Genomic DNA, 13,594 nt, shown 5'->3' on the forward strand with positions numbered 1-13,594 from the left:
CAATTGGCTGATTAACACATCACTAATTATTAATCATTAGGGAAATGAAAATCAAAGCCACAATGATATATCACTTCACAGCCATTAGGATAGGTATTATTAAAAATAAGACAAATGGAAAATAAATGTTGGCAAGGATATGGAAAAATTGGAACCCTTGTGCATTGTTGGTAGGAATGTAAAATGATGCAGCCATTGGTGAGAAAAGTATAGCAGTTCCTCAAAAGAGTAAAAATAGAATTACCATACCACGTGATCCAGCAATCCGCTTTAGGGTATATACCCAAAGGAATTGAAAACAGGGGCTGAGACATATATTTGCACTCTCGTGTTCATGGCAGCATTATTTACAATAGTCAAGCAGTGGAAGCAACCCAAATGCCCACTGAAGGATGAATAGAGAAACAAAAGGTGCTATACATATACAATGGAATATTGCTCAGCCTCAAAAAGGAAAGGAATTTTGATATATGCTGCAGTATGGATGGACCTTGAGTACATTATGAAATAAGTGAAATTAGTGAAATAAGCTGTACATAAAAGGACAAATATTGTACAATTCCACTTTCTGAGGTATCTAGAATTGTCAACTTCATAGAGACAGACAGAAGCATAATGGTTACCAAGAAGTGGGGAGAAGGGGAAGCATGGATATCCACTGTTTAATGGACACAGAGTTGGTTGGGGAAAATGAACAAGTTCTAGAGATGGATCGTGATGCACAATAATGTGCATGAACTTAATGCCACTTAAATGTACACTTAAATAGTTAAAACAGTACATAAAAATAGTTAAAATGTATATTTTGTTGATTTTATTACATTAAAACAGAACTCCTTACAAATGGCCAACAGATATATGAAAATGCTGAATGAACATCACTAACCACCAGAGAAATGCAAATCAAAACCACAATGAGCTATCACCTCATACTTGTTAGAATGGCTATTATCAAAAAGACAAGTAATAAGTGTTGGTGAGGATACGTAGAAAAGGGAACCCTCATGCACCATTGATGGGAATGTAAATCAGTGTAGCCTCTATGGAAGAAGTATGGAGGTTCCTTAAAAAATTAAAAATTAGAACTACTGCATGATTGAATATGTTGACTTTTGGGCATTTACCCCCCAAAAAAACAAAAACACTAATTAAAAAAGGTAACTGCACCTCTACACTCACTGCAGCATTATTTACAATAGCCAAGATATGGAAACAAGCTAAGTGTCTATCGACGGATGAATGAAGAAAGAAAATGTAGTGTGTGTGTGTATATATATATGATGGAATATTATTCAGCCATAAAAAATGAAATATTGCCATTTGTGACAATGTGTATGGATCTTGAGGGCATTATGCTAAGTGAAATAAGTCAGAAAAAGACAAATACAGTATAATCTCACTTATATGTGGAATCTAAACAAAACAAAAAAATTAACTCACAAATACAGAGAGTGGGTTGATGGCTGCCAGGGTGGGGAGCAGAGGATGGGTGAAATGGGTGAGAGGAGTCAAATGGTACAATAAATACATTTGTCTATAAAACAGATAAGCTATGGGGATATAATCTACAGCATGGTGACTCTAGTTAATAATACTGTATTGCATATTTGGAAGTTGCTAAGAGAGTAAAACTCAAATTACCACAAGAAAAAAGATTTGTTACTATGTATGGGGGTGGGTGCTAACTAGATTTATTGTCATGATCATTTTCCAATATATACAAATATTGAATCATTGTGTTCAACCCCAGAAACTGATGTACTATTGTTAGTTATACCTCAGTAAATAGAAAAATAACTCCTACAACTCAACAACAAGACAACCCAATTAAAAAATGAGCAAAGGACTTGAATAGACTTTTCTCCAGAGGACAAGCACATTAAAAGATCCTCAACATTGAGATTGTGTAGAATTGGTGTTATCTCCTCTTTAACTGTTTGGTAGAATTCCAGTGAAACTTCCTTTTCAGAAGATTTTAAACATATTTAATTTCTTCAGTAGTCACAGAGCTCTGTAGATTATCTATTTCATTTTGGGTGAATTTTGGTAGTTTGTAAATTTGGGGGAATTGAACCATTTCATTAAGGTTTTTGAATTTATGTGTGTAGAGTTGTTTGTGTTGTTCCTTTAATATTCACTTCTAATATGTGAGATTTATGATAGCCCCTCTTTCTTTCCTGATGTTAGTAATTGGTAATTTTGTGTCTTTTCTTGGTTATCAGTCACACTAGAGGTACCATTCATTGATCTGTTCAAAGAACCAGTTTCCAGTTTTATTGATTTTTCTCTATTGTTTTCCTGTTTTCAATTTCATTGATTTCTGCATTTATCTTTACTTCCTTCTTCTGCTTGTCAGGGGCCAATTTTGCTCTTCTTTTCTCATTGCTGACAATGGTAGCTTAGACTTTTCCTCTTCCCTCAATGTAAGCATTCAGTGCTATAAAGTTCTCTTTCAGCGCTCTTCTGCCATACCCCACACATTTTGATATGCTGTATCTTCATTTTCATTCAGTTCAATATTTTTTTTTTCATTTGAGACTTCATCTTTGACCCACTGATTATTTAATAACACAATCATTGTTTAATTTCTAATTGTTTGGATATTTTCCTATTATGTATCTGTTACTGATATCAAGACTAATTTCATCATGACCGAGGACATACTTTGTATGATTTCAATTCATATGTTAAGATTTTTATAATGATCAATTACATGGTGTTCTTGGTGATTGTCATGTGCATTTGAAAATAATATATATTATGTTTTGGTTGGTATGTTCTATAAATGTTAATTCGACCCAGTTGGCTAATGGATTATTAATGGTTCAGTTCTGTATCCTCGCTGATTTTCTGCTGACTAGTTCTAACAATTACAGAGAGAGGAATACTGAAGTCTCCAATATTGTATGGATTTGTGTATTTTCTCCTTTCAGTTCTGTGAATTTTTGTTTCTTGCATTTTGTAGCTCTGTTCTTACATATTAGGACTGTTAGACTTCTTGGTGAATTGATTTATTTATCATTATGTAATGCCCTCTTTATCTATGGTAATTTTCTTTGTTGTAAAGTCTACCTTTTCTGATGGTAATATAGTCATCTTAACTTTCTTACGATTAGTGTTTGCATGGTATATCTTTTTTCAACTCTATTACCGTTAATCTAATTATATCATTATATTTGAAGTGAATTTATTATAGTCAGGGTGATTTTTAAATATTGGTTCTGAAAGTTCCTGTCTCTTAGTTGATATGTTTTGATGATTTTCATTTGATTTAATTATTGATATGTTTAGACAGGTCTACCACTTAATTTTTTTAAAATGTTTGTTTTTTATTCATCTGCTATCTTCTTTTAGGATATATGAACGTTTTTTAGGATTCCATTTTAATTCATCTATTATTATTATACCTCTTTATATAGTTTCTTTTTGGTTTCTCTGAGGATTACAATATACATACTTAATTTTTCACATTGACTTAGAATAAATATACACCACCTCAATGGAATGTAGAAACTTCACCACTTTATAGGTCCCTTACACTCTCACAATTTTGTTGTAGTAATTTTATATATCTACATACTTTTAAAAATCCCTTTTGATAGTTATCTATTTTTTCCTCAACCATCAAATAAATTTTAAAGAACACGAGAGTAGTCTATTATAACCTTTTGTTCTTCCTTCACTCCTGATTTCCAAGTTTCCTTCTGTTGTCAATTCTTTCTTCTGCTTGAAAAGCTGCTTTTAGCATTTCTTCTAGAGCAGATCTGCTGGTAATGAATTCCATTAGTTTTATTTTTCAGAGACTATCTTGATTTTACCTTCATTCCCAAAGATATTTTCTCTGGATGTAGAATTCTGGATAGCCAGTTTTGGGTTTTGTTTTTCTTTCAACATACAAAAACTATTGTTCTACTTCCTTCTGGGCTAATGGTTTCTAGTGAAAAATCTGCTATCATTTGAATTGTATCCCTTTAAGTAATGTATCTTTTTCTCTGTTTTGAAGATTTTTTTACTTTAGTTTTCAGCAGTTTGATTATGATGTTTCGCAGCATAATTTTTTTTGGAATTATCTATTTTGGGTTCATTAAGTTCCTTGATTCTGTAGGCTTATTATGTCTTTCACCAGATTTGGGGAGTTCTACAGAAAGTTCAATAACAAATGTTAGACCTTTCGATTTGTTCCACATGTCCCTGACTCTGTTCATTTTTTTTTAATCCTTTTTTTTCTCTCTGTTCCAACTGTGTAACTTCTATTGTTCTACCTTTAAGTTTACTGACTCTTTTCCTGTCACCTCCATTCCACCACTAAGATCATCCAGCAAGTTTTTAAATTGCAGTTACTGTATTTTTCAGTTTTATTTTCTATTTGGTCCTTCATTATATCTTCCACTTCTTTGCTGAAATGTCTCTCCACTTGTTTCAATAGCATTTGCCCTTACTTTTTAGAGCATTTTTAATAGTAGCTGCTTTACAGTCTTTGTCAGATAATTCTGACATCTGTGTCATGTCAGTCTGGCCATCTATTGATTGTCTCTTCTCAGACAAACTGAGATGTTCTCGGCTCTTGGTATGCTGAGTAATACGTGTTCATTGCTACAAATTCATTTGATTGTATCCTGGACATTTTGAGTATTCTGTCATAGGGCTCTGTGTTCTATTTAAATCCTATGAGAACACTGATGTTTTTGTTTAAATAGGCAATTGACTTAGTTGGCTTCAGGCTGCAAGTTTCAACCAGTCTTCGGTGGGTTGTGGTTTCAGTGTCAGTTCAATTTTCAAAGTCTTTACAGTGCTGTTCGGGTCTGTCCCCCAGATACGCCATCCAGTGGCTGCTGTGGCACTGGCTGATGTCCGCTTCATAGTTTACCGTGTTCTGCTTGGAGGCAGATCCACACGGGTTGTAAATACCTTTGCAAACTTCTGGTTCTTTCCAGTTCCTTTCTGTGGTTCTATGGCCAGAAAAGTGTGACTATACTTTCCCCATTTTGCCACATACTCCCTATGAGTGCCTGGACCCATGTCGGGAGACATAAAATGAGGACAGAGAGGGAGGGAAAAAGCTCTCCCTTCCTGGGAATCACAGCCCCTCTGATTAGAGACAAAGGTTCTCCTCTCTGGGAATTTAAGGCTCCGGAAGGCCTCCATCACCACTGCTACTGCTGCCGCACCAGCACCAACACAAAATTGCCTAGGGAAAGAGGCAAGGAAGAACAGAGAGAGGAGAAACAGGAAAATGGGGTCTTCCCATATTTGCTCTGAATGTTAAGAGGCTCCTTTCCCGCTCCTGTAGCCGGAACTAGCGGGCTTCTTCTGAAGCTCATGCTGACAGGCAAGTTTCAGGCTATACTGAGTCTAAACTGGGGGTTACTTGAGGGAAAATGAGTAATTCACCACTGTTTTAGTAGTACTTGGAATTAGGACCTTCTTCCCCAATATGCCCATTATCACTTACTTCTCAGAGTCCCCAGCTGGACCCCCATGTATCTGTCCAGGCTTTATACCTGCACTGATGGGAGAGACAGGGTGGGGTTTGTCCAGCCCATCTAACCTGGCACGTTTCATTCTGCCAGCTGTCCCTGCTTAGTTCATTTTGTTGGCCCTCACGGAGGCATCCACGAAGTCTCTGGCTGAATCAGCCCACAGACGAGAGCTTCTCTGTCCCCATCACACCTTCTACCCATATTAGTTGGCTTTGCGCTGTAATGAAGAGCCTTCTCTTCTCCTTAGTCAGTCTGGACTCATGGATTCCTATGTTATTCAATGGGTTTTAGTCTGTTACCATTTTTATTTTGGTGCCCCAATTGCCCCGGATTCCATCAGCAGGAGCCCCTTGCAGCTGGCTCCTATATACTTTTGACATGTCACTGTTATTCTTTGAACGATTTGTTACTTTCCAGTTGCCCTAGCCTGGAATCAGCCATTTCCTCAAGGACTGCTAATTCCTTTTGGTGTTTAGAAGCCAAGATCTGGGGGGCCTGGTGAGCTTGTTGCTAATGGAATGACAATGCTTCTGGGCCCTCTTGGTGGACAGAGCTAGGGAGAAAATACACCTGCGAGCATGTGCACATAAGGAGTTCACTCCAACGGCTCGAATCCCTCAGGGTTCCTTTAGCCTTCCCCCTCTTCATATTTGTAATTCTTTTCTCCAAAAGTGAGAAAACCTGGCTCCCTCATCCTCAATATATTTGCTTGATCCCCCTGTATGTAACTGATTTTCTGACCACACCAGCTGTCTCCTTGGCTCCCAGCCATGTTGCCGTCTCCAAAGGAAGGAAAGGGAGAGGAAGGGAGGAGACGGAGGAGAAGGAGGGTCTCAGGCCCCTTGGAAGCCGGTGTCTGTCTTCTCTGTCCCTACTTCCCCGCCTCAGCAGGCCCTGACCTCTGCTTGTCTGGCCTTTCTGGGGCACACAGCCCTTGGCTGTGCCTGCCTCAGCCTATTTACTCTTTCTGGCTTCCAGGAGGGTTTCTTTCTTTTCTTTCTGTTTTATGATTTTTTAAATTACAAAAATAGTTCATGCTCATTTTTACAAATTCAAATAATGCAAAGCACGGAATGCAAGTCATGAAAGTCCGCAGCTATGCCACTTCCAAGAGGGAACCAGACTAAGATAGTTGTATGAATTTCCTTGCATTTTTCTCTTAAGTTTGAGCATAAAAAAATCTATCACAATCTTTTAAACAGACACATCAGAATGCATTAGAAGAATGTACCATACTTTATCCTTTTACCTACAGATGTTTTTACGGGTAACTTTCATTTGCGCCAGATGCCCTTCACAGCCACTGTCCCCCTGGGGTCCCTGTTCCGAGGCTTCTGACTGTGCTCAGCAAGGGGAGGTTGGCAGGGTTTGGAGGGGTAAGAAGAGTGAGTTCCAGGTATTTATTCCCTTCCTCCTTCCCTGCAGGGCTGCACCTGGCTGGACACAACCCTCACAGCTCCTGCAGGGGGGCGCTCTGCACACAGCTCCTCTCATCCCTCCAGGCCCGGGCGGGGCAACAGCCCCCGCCCTCTCCGGCTCCAGCCCTGCCATGTGCCTTGTGATTTCCCTACACCTTTCCACGCTTCAGTAAATAGTGCCTTTAGGAAGCTCAGATGATCTTATTTGTATGAGCCATCTGTTTGCACTGGGCGCAAGCATAGTGTGGTCTCGTGGACAGCTTGGAAGGACTCACACCCCATCCCAAGTGATTCTATCCGCCATGGAGGGGTCCCTAAAATGTGAATGCAATTCCACCCCGCCTCCACACTCTGAGACAATCGATGGCTTGTCATGGCTGAAGAACAGACAACAAGCCCTGGAACACAGCACCAGAGGCCGCTGGCTGGCCAGGTCCACACACTCCACATCCTCTACTCAGCCACACCAGGGGCAGCAGGCCCCATACTCTCCCACCTTTGCTGACTTTATATTTACTTTCTAAGTGAGGCAACTGACCAGCTCTTGAGAGGTAAGATTTCAGTAAAGCATGTGTAAGACTAATTGCCAGCACAGAGAGAATTCTATTTTCTAACAGATTTCTTCTATTTTGACTCAGTCACATGGGTAGCCGTGGAGCTCTCTCTCTCTCACACACACACACACACACACACACACACACACACATGCACGCATGCACGCACCACTGCTATCCTGAGGTTTCCAGGTGAGGGCAGAGGAGGGGAAGCTCAGTTCTGACCAGAAGGCCTGGGCCCTGCTGCACTCTGGCAGTGACGCTGAGCTGGCTGCCTCCCTGCTGCCCTGAACCTGCCTCTTCCTGTGCCCAGTGATCAGGAAGACCTTCAGGGCTGTGGTTCTAATCAACTGAGCCGCAGGCAGCCATGCACACCCAGAGCCGGCTACATGGTGGACCCTAAGTGCTAACTCCCTCCCCAGCTCTTGGGTTCGCCCAGGTTCCCTGTGACTCTGACCCAGGGGTTACCCCTCAGCAGATCAAGGCCTAACCACCGCTGTACCTTGGCCACTGGCCTGCTGACCACTACTGACCACCGCACACGCGGCCACCTTAGAGCCAGCCCACGGCCCTACTGCCCGGTACCGGGAGCCTGCCCTGTCAGCCTTCACCTGCCCTCCACACCCTGCCGGGGTTACCCAGACACTGGCCTGAGCCTTTTTTACTTTTTATCAAGTTGTAATTACATGCAGTGAACTGTATTGACTTTACATGTATGGCCTAATGAGTTTGGGCAAAGGTATTAATCGATGTCACCAAGACCCACATCCATTATCCCAGAACATCCCTGGTGCCCTTTACTAGCCGATGCCAGAGGTGACCAGCTGTTCTGGCCTGTATGACCACAGATTAGTATTTCCAGATCCTGAGCATCCTTCTTGCAGATGGAGTCCCCCAGCGTACTGCCCCACGCCTCTCTGCTGTCTCGCCTGGTTCCCCTGCCATGCCCAGAGCTCCACACAGGCTGGAAGGAGGGAGGTCCAGGAGCTGCCAGGGGACCCAAGCCACAGGTGCCCAGGCCCCGCTGAGATGGGGCTGCAAGGAACGTAGTGCCTGAATCACAAGAGGACAGGTGGGCAAGCTCTTCTTCCCTGAGCTGGTGCAGGCTTGTACTCTCTCCACCCAGAACGCTGTCCCTTCTCGCCAGTGTGAGGCCGCCTGACCCTTTGGTGCATGATTAAGGGTTTTTTCCTCGGTGCCACCCCTTGCTCTGCCTGGATGTGTGAGTTTGTGTGCCTGCCTCAGGTCTCCTCTACAGGCTCAGTGCGCACAGACGTTTGTTAAATGGGTGGATAGGAGAGGTGTCTCCTGGAACTTGTCCACCTGGGACTCCGCACTGACCGCCACCCCCAGCTCTAGGCTCCCTGGCTTCCCCTCAGGGATGCTGCCACTCTGTGCCCTGAGGCCCCTTGGCCCTCTGGCATCCCCTCCTGTTCTCCAACAGCAGCCAGAGGGGGCTCTGGAAAGGATCAGTCTGGCCAATCTCTGGCCCAGACTCATCCAGCAACTGCTAGGGGCACTTAGAATGTCACGGGCCACCGGGCATCATCCTCTGGCCAGGCCCTCCCTCCCAGCCACCTGGCCGTTGTCCCCAGTCCTGAGAATCCCCAATCTCCAGGTCTCCAGGGGCCTGCCTCCCTCAGATCGGAAGGTGTCACCGGACAGTGAGGCTTCCCGGCCTCTGCCCACCTGCTTGGCTCTCTTAGGCTTCTGACTCCTCCTGGAGAAGCAGCCTCCACCTGCCAGTTCTCCACCCCGAAGTCTGGACCAGCAGGCTCTGCAAACATTTGTGAAGAAATGAGTCATTCTGGTACCCTGAAATAACGTTAAGGGCTTTCTTTTTAGTTCTTCTGATTTTAAAAGTGAAACATTCTTTTCAAAATTTGGAAAACGCAAAATACAAAAACAGTAATACAAAACCAAAATAGAAATCCCACAACCCAGAGGTAATTACGATTCCAACTGTAGTGTGACACCTCCTAGACTTTCCTATGGGAGAGTAGAATACATACATTTCTTTGTGTATCTGTGCATTTTTGTATAATTGGACATGTGTTCATACACTTTGTTACTTTGCTTTTGTCATTTAGCATCATTTATCTTGTTTTCCTCGTAAGTTTTATATTTTTCTAATTATTTAAATTTCCTTTTGCTTTTTTTTCTATTTAAACCTCTTAAAATTATTTAGGAAGAGCATTTTCAAACGCTGAGCAAGATTCTACCCTATGAATGCCTCCAGCTGCTGGAGATCTAGGTTGTGTTCCCTTTTTGGCTAGGGCTGCCCTGCCGGTAACTACATTATTCATTGCCCATTCCTCTTGGTATGCGCAGGGACCAGATAGATGTCCTGGTGTTCGCCTATTGTTCCAGCTCAATCATTAACCGAGCCCTCCCTCACTCTCAAAGGTGTTGCTTTAGGGCAATAGATTACATGGACCTCCTTAAGAGAGCATGGAGTCCCCTGGAGACGGTGAGGGGCGGGCAGGGTGGGGGAGGTGGGTGGAGGCAGCCCTGGGTTCTGTTGTGGGGACCTGGGTGGCTGACATGACATGATCCTTCATCCCTGATCGTCTCAGGTGGAGTTTGCGGGGAGGAGAGTGAGTTTTGGACAGCTGGGTCAGAAGCATCCAGGGACGTGATCCAGGAGGCAGCTGGGACACAATCCTCGCCCACGAGAGGCGTGGGGGACAGGCTGGCAGTCCCTGCTCTTGCTCTCCGTGGGTCTCTCAGCAGCTCGGGAGGAGTATGCAGCAACCCCAAGCATGTCACTGAGGCCTGTGGGAGGACACCGGTGAGCTGGGGAGGAGGGGGAGAGTCACCTCTGAAAACTCATCAGGATCTTGCCCCTAAACTTTCCCCACACACAAGCCTCCGATGGTCAACGTGACATACAGCATCACTGTAAACTGCACCTCGGTCCAGAACAACATGGGGCACATGTCGACCACCTTGGCCGGGGCGCTAGCTTGCTGGGATTTGCTTTGCAACCGCAAACCTGTCTGGGCACCTCTGTGGCCCATCAGTGAGCCATTGATGGGCCCATGACCCTTCAGAGGAAAGACCTGGCGCTCAGACACAGGAGAGACGCCTTGAGGTCAGGTCTGCAGGATGCACCAAAAACTCTGGAGGTGGGTGAAAATAACCACCACCAATTCCACATTTAATTCAATCCTCCCCACGGCCTCAGGTGGGGGCTACCATCATTCCCATTTGCATGTGAGAAAAGAGAGACTCAGAGAGGTGACAGTCCCTTGCCAAAAGTCACAGAGGTTGGCAGAGGCCGAGATTGAACCAGGTCTGTACTTTCTGCCCCTCTGCCTGGCACACAACCTGCTTCTGGAGGGAAGCTCCCTTACCTGTCTGCCGTCATCGTTGGTACAGATCAGCCTGGTGAGTTACCTGCATACAGTAGGGGAGACAGACACACCCCAACACCAAATCAGGGGCAGGCCCTGGGCTGAGGTGCAGAGATGAAAAGAATGCGGCCCCTGACCTGGAGGGGTTATGATTTAATGGCAGAACTACAAAGCAGCGTGTCTCTATTGCTCAGATGAGATAAACGAGGCCCAGGAGGGGAGTGACCTACACAAGCCTATGATGTCATTTAGGGGTAAGAACAGAATGAGGTCCAGATCTGTCCACTGTTCCTTAAAAAGAAAAAAGTAACCCAGTGGTCAACATACATGTATGTTGCTCACCCTCTCAGGTAACCAAGAAAATGCCAACAAACCAAGGAGATGCCACTTCACACTCACTGCATAGACATAATTTTAAAGTCTGATGGAACCAAGTGTTGGTGAGGATGTGGAACAGCGGATGCTCCACGCACTGCCATCACACAGCACAAGCCCTCCATGTGGCCCTCGGGTGGGTGGACTCAGTGGCAGGGCCGCCTCCTGGCCATGCGCCTGTGCCCACACCTGGCTTAATGCTCTGCCCTCATGAAATTCCAAATAATTTATTGAGGGGCCCGAGTTTTGATTTGCATAGGATCCTGCAAATTCTGTAGCTAGGCCTGCCCAGTGGTTTTGGTTTCACTCCTTGGCACAGGCCCCAGGGTGAGCAATGCCTGCGGGTACCAGGAGCCCATCAGGAATGTTCATAGCAGTTGTTTCTGCAAAAAGCCAGAAACCCACATGGCATGGATGAATCTGAGAAACCAAACGCTGAATCATGAAAACATGAAGAAGAATCCATACAGCAAAGTCCCATTTTCATAAAAAGACAAGCAAAATAAAATAGTGGTGTGTAGAGAAATACACCTGTGTGGTAAATCTATGTAGAAATCGTCCATAAAGGTGATGCGGACTGGTGGGGGGCTCTCAAAGGCGCATGCAGACAGCTCTGATGCCATTGGCAAGACTCTGTTTTGAGGCTGGTTGGTGGGTCTGCAGTTCTTACACTTTAGATCTGATGTGCGGCATCGATTCTCAATGGGTTTATGTCAAATATTTTGTATTACAAAATGGAAGAACCTGCCCAGGCCTGCTGCCCCGTCAGGGGTCAGGCACGGGGAGATGATGGCATGTGGCAGCCTGTGTTTGTCACCCTGACTGAGGCCTGAGGCTGAGGAGAGGCTGCCCTCAAAGGGGGACGTTCCCTGGCCAGGACCCAGCCTCCTGGAGGCCAGCAGCAGCTCCTGAGAACCAGCTTCGTGAAGTGGGGCCTCAGTTTGGGGAGCACGCGATGATGCAGACATTAAATGTACCAAATCATATTTCTGTTTCCGCCAGTGAAATATGTACATGTGGTTCTGCCTCTAAAATCTGCAGCTCTTACATTTGACCTGTTTCACCTTTAGCACCTTTATATTTGGTCTTTCTGGGCAAAAAGGAGGCTTTCCAGAGGTTTTATTCTTTAAGCTGCATTCTAAACACCTTATTTTGTTCCACATCCAAAATCAAATCGTTTTTCCTCTTCTCTATTTCCCAAGTTTTGTCATGTTGTCATATTTACTTTTATAATTTAAAGACAGGAGGTGGAGAAAATGGGAGAGGAAGGTGGTCTCCCTTGCAACAGCGATGGCTGGTGGAGACCATGGTCTGAGGGTCCCCGCGGCCCCATGCCGCGTCTGGATCCGGCACCTGCCCGGGCCCCTCTGCCTGGGTAGAAGCCATCCCCAGGACTGCTGAGGAGGCCGCGCCCACTCCTTGGCCCTGTGTGCCCAGGTGCTGGGGACTCTGCCTGAGTCCCCAGAAGCAAACCCAAGGAAGTGGTCTGTGCATCGGCCTAGCTGAGGCCCCGTCCTTGACCTTCAGAACCTCTCTCTGCCCCAGACCAGCCTGATGAGGGTGGGAGGGCCGTGCAGGACCAGAAGGGGGCAGCTAGGAGTCCCATGACCCTCTGTGGGGAACTCTGGGGGCAGGATAGTCATTGGCCCTCCCAGGCTGAAGCCCCCACGTGGTGGGCGTGAGACCCAGTCCCCACCACCCTGCTCCCATCCCACCCCCAGCAGCCCCTGTGCCCTCGGACGCCCATGTCAGACTCAGCCTCTGGATGCAGGTTTGCCCCCCTGCTGGCAGACAGCCTGACTCACGTCCCCAGCCCCCACCCCCACCTTGGCCTGGTCTAGCAGGTGAATGACTCTCAGCTGCCCGAGCGCGCAGGCCACCCCCTCCCCCAGCTGCCCCAGAGAGGGAGTTCTCCGTGACAGCGGGGGGTAGGGGCGTGCGTGGAGTCACCATCTGGCTGCAGAGAGATCCAGACACAGAGGCAATTCATTAATGAACAATCGACAGCATATACTTAAGTCGAGGTTCTGCTAGGCAGATTCTGTGGGAGCTTCAGAGGCGGCCAGGGGGATGGGGCAGGGGGAAGACAGATTGGTGAGTGGGTGGGGCTGAGGGTGCCCAAGCCCCCCTTGCCGGTACAACGAAGTAGATAAAGCTGCTTCCCGTGCAGTGTGGCAGAGGGGGCACTGAACGCTCACAGGGGTGATTTGGGAAGGATGGGCAATTGGGACAGTAAGGCACCAATGTGGGCAGAGGGGGCCCCCAGGCAAAGAGAGGGGGCAACGTCTCAGCGTCCAGGGCAGGACGGGACGGGGAGGGATGCAGGGCCCCAACCAGCCTGAAAGCCCAGGCCCCATCCCCCATTTTCGGGAGTTTGGGCAGCGTTTGTGGCTGTGGCTCAGCTGTCTGCA

Source organism: Manis pentadactyla, chromosome 14, assembly GCF_030020395.1.
Source record: "Manis pentadactyla isolate mManPen7 chromosome 14, mManPen7.hap1, whole genome shotgun sequence".
NCBI lineage: Eukaryota > Metazoa > Chordata > Mammalia > Pholidota > Manidae > Manis > Manis pentadactyla.